The sequence below is a fragment of the Ovis canadensis genome, chromosome 2 (assembly GCF_042477335.2).
Source record: "Ovis canadensis isolate MfBH-ARS-UI-01 breed Bighorn chromosome 2, ARS-UI_OviCan_v2, whole genome shotgun sequence".
Taxonomy (NCBI): Eukaryota; Metazoa; Chordata; class Mammalia; order Artiodactyla; family Bovidae; genus Ovis; species Ovis canadensis.
The window spans coordinates 36,180,825-36,185,141 of NC_091246.1; positions in this window are offsets into that span (position 1 = coordinate 36,180,825).

Consider the following 4,317-nt stretch of genomic DNA (forward strand, 5'->3'; position numbering starts at 1 on the left):
TCAACAGTGAAAACCCTCTACCAATATAATTTTTAACTCTTTAGAAAAGGCTCTGTATCTTTAAGATGCTTTTAAGCTTTGTGCCTCCTGCGGTTGGGGGGCTATAAGCAATTCACAAGCTGTAAGAGGTCTGGGGAACCTGTTAGGCAGGCTAGAGAGCTATCAGAGGGGTTTAACTGAAACATCCCTTTCAAATGCAGAAGACTAAAGCCCTGAATTGACTTTTTCCAGAGAATATCAGAAAAGTGGAGAAGCAAAGCACAAAAGCCGGCAGATGCTTATTATTGGGGGCGGGGGGTGGGGGGAGGGTGGGTGGATGCTTAGGAAATGCCAGGGGGAAAACCTGAGGTCTGGTTAGCCTTGCCATCAGAGCTCTTGCCGCATGACCTTGTCACGGGTGGTATTCCTCATGCTGGCTCCCGGCAACACACACTTGCTCACGGTATCCATTTAGAGAGAGCCCTGTTTCCTTGAACCTTCCCCCCAGTCACCTAACTTGCCCAAATTGTAGGTCCTTGTAACAGCTTACAGAGATATGCCCTCGTGGTTCTGAAGGTATGTGTTCTTCTTTATGCAGTGAGCAAAAAACCCAGCTTGTTTAATGCAGGTGTGTTCCTCATCACCTGACAATGAGTTGTGGCTGCCCATTTTAGATAAAGCATGCATTTTCCATTTTGTCACAGTTCTCCACTCCTCACTGTCTCCCACATCCCACTGTAACTGTTTTTGTTAGGTCCTTTGATGCTGGGAGAGATTGGGGGCAGGAGGAGAAGGGGACGACCCAGGATGAGATGGCTGGATGGCATCACGGACTCGATGGACGGACGTGAGTCTGAATGAACTCCGGGAGATGGTGATGGACAGGGAAGCCTGCCGTGCTGCGATTCATGGGGTCGCAGAGAGTCGGACACGACTGAGCGACTGAACTGAACTAGGCATTCAAGTATGCAAATCCTGGTGGGGACTGTCATGATTTTGGGACCTTTCCCCTAGCACCAGCTGATTGGATCCTTGGTTAAGGTATGTGTTACTCATTATTAGGTCTGGGGTCCTCCTGAGTGATGGCCCCTGACTTCTCAACCTTCATTCCAAAGTGAAATTTAACTTCTACAGCAGGTAAGATACACTGCATGAGAGGAAAACACTGGAGGAATTAGATTATCCGGAAGGAAATCAGCAACAGGCTACATTTCACATGAGATTCTATAGGAGTTGAAACAATCCCCTATGTTGATGCCCAATGCAGCCTGTGGGCTGGATGTCTAATCAAATTATAATTCCTTGGTAATTGTTAGGCATTCATAACGCCCATAACAGTCAACATTCCAATCTCAGTAATTTTAAATTTACAGATTTGCTCTTCAGTGAAAGAACGAGGGCTTCCCAAGTGGCACTAGTAGTGAAGAACCCACCTGCCAGTGCAGGAGATATAAGAGACCTGGGTTCTATCCCTGAATCCGGGAAAGGGCATGGCAACCCACTTCAGTATTCTTGCCTGCAGAATCCCATGGACAGAGGAGGCTGGTGGGCTACAGTCTGTAGGGTCACAATGAGTCGTGCATGACTAAATGACTTAGCATGTACTCATGCACAAAGGGAGAATAAACTTACCTATTAGTTTCAGAAAATTAAAGTCCCTGGTCGATGGTATCTTTGAAGTCAGGCTGTTTTAATTTCTTGCTTCTTGCACTCCCATCCACTGAAAATTTTGCTCATCAGGTAATCTCTAGTGAAGCGCAGAATGTGAGCACTGAACCTCTGAAGACACCTGGTGACACCCTGTAGGTGACCCAAGGAGTCTGTGGCAGAAACCAGAACCAGAACCCAGCCTTTTCAGCATCCCAGTTCCTGAGCCTGCTTGCTGTACTGCAGGTCACCCTGTTATCCAGGACTTCAAGGATATCATCCCAGATGTTGCCTGATTTGACCTGACCAAGGCCTGGGAAGGTGGAAGGAGACTCTGGCAGGAATTAAGAAGGAAGACTATCAGAGCGCAAAGACTTAAGACTCAGCAGGGGTTCATAAGTTGCCACGCATTCAAGAAAGCAGAGGAATGGGTTTTCAACCTCTGACCTCAGATACCTGTGGATGACAAGATTATAAGAGCTAACATTTGTTGAGCCGTTAGCGTGTTGAGTTTTTATCTCAGCACTTTGCATGTGCTATATATTAGTTCCACAAGCTTATGAGGCAGGCAGCCACCCCATTTTATAGAAGAGAAAAATGTTTAGCCTGAGCTGACTCCAGTGGTGGGGAGTGGAGAGAGAGTCCTACCAGAGGAGATGGTAAGTGGCATTGCAGGACTGAGGAAATATTTGGTTGACATCTGTTTTTGCACCACTGCAAACGTTTTTTGCCTGTCCCTTCTTCCTGGGTGTTAGTGGCTGGGCAGGGGTGTGGGCAGGGCCAGGTGGGGAGCAGCTTGGGTGGGCGAGTTGTTTGAGCTTGCTGTGTCCCTGAGGGCCACCAGAGGGCAGTACTGGTTCACACCACAGCCTCCTTGCGACCATTCTTGGCAAGACTGGAGCTCTGATTCTCAGTCCTACCAGACTCCTTTTTTAGAAAAACAAAACTATTTTCTAATGCCCCCTTTACCATCTTGAAGTGAAATTGACTCCTCTGAAAAGGAGGGAAAAAAAGGAAAGTAATATGTAATAAACTGATGGGGTTCAGTAATATGATGCTTGGACATGGCTACTCTAGATGAACACCATTGAGCTAGTTTGATGCTTTGCCCATCAGATCACTGAGAATGAACAATTACAAATGCAGCTGGATATAGGTTGTTGTGTCTGACAGAAATTCACTCTGATTTTCTGAAAAGATAAGTCATTCTTAGTAAGGTTAAAAATAAAATAGGATACAAATGTCCCTTTATTGCATTCTTGGAAATTTCAGTGTGTATTAAAACTGCAAAGAACAAAACTGCTTTTACTTACGTATAAAACAGAGTTAGCTTCAGTGCTTCTTTAAACAGCCTTAGCCTTTTTCATTTGATCCTATGTGAAGGTTTGGCCTCCCCAGGTGGTGCTAGCAGTAAAGAATCTGCCTGCCAATGCAGGAGACGAAAGAGACACGGGTTTGATCCCTGGGTTGAGAGGATTTCCTGGAGGAGGGCATGGCAACGCACTCCAGTATTCTTGCCTGGAGAATCCCATGGACAGAGGAGCCTGGAGGGTTACAGAGTTGGACACGACTGAAGTGACTTAGTATGCACGCAAGAAGATCCAGGAGGATATTTGAAAATCAATTATTTCTTGTGAAGAACTGCCTTCCCTGAGAACTCTAGCTGGTACTAGAGAATATGAGATGCCCTATCTTTCCACCCCAACTTGGGCTCCCCGAGAGCCAGGGCTTTGTGTTACAGGTGCTCAAGCCCTCCAGAGTGCTCCTCAGAGTACTCACTGAGTACACGGAACTGATTGAGTCCTTTCTCTACAGCTGGAGGTGACTCTCGTCCAGCCTGAGTATATTGGCTGGACAGTTTGAGGGCCTAGACCCTGAGTATGAATGCTGATGTAAACTGAAGCCAGGCAAGAGGTGCCCCAAATAGTCCGTCAGGAAAATCCATGGCTCTACATTTTCTTAGGCAAGACTCGTCCAAAAAGGGCCCTTTCATTCCGCTGGCACCCCATGCATATATTTCATTTGTGGTTCTTGAGACCAAAAAAAAAAAAAAAATGCATATTCTTGTGAAAGAAAACAGGGAATTGGTTCCAAAACTCACTTTCTGGCCAGAACCAACCAAGGCCTGTAAAGCAGCTGGGTCTTGTGGCCCTGATTAGATAGAGAGATAAGGATGCTTCTTCCTGGAGCCCTGTCAGGGAAGTGCTCAAACCCAGCCCACGCTGGCCACACTGCACCTTTCCCCACTGGCGCCTGGTAAGCTGCATGCCAGCGACACATGAGCACCTCTAAGCCCCCCATCGCCTCGCCTGACCCGGCTGCCACTGGCATAACGCCACCTGCTGGCACATTTTCCTGTCAGGTTTTGGCCACAGCGGCTCTGGTGTTGCTCCCTCACCTGCCTAGTGTCCACCACTGACAGCTTTTATAGCAGGAAGGTGGGCAGGTTAACACAAGCCTGGTCTCACAAGAGTCTCTGTAAAGTGGAGTGGGGACTGGGGGCAGACAGTCCTGTACTTCATTCATTCAAATTCCACCTTTGCAGTTTTTAAAAAAAATCCATGAACTGTATGTGTTTTTTATTTACTTTGAAATGGCCCAAAGAGAGGATGAAGAGGTGTGTGGTGTAACGGAACTGCTGGTGAGTGCTCAATTCTGTATGCTTCTCAACTGAGACCAGTCTCCAGAGGG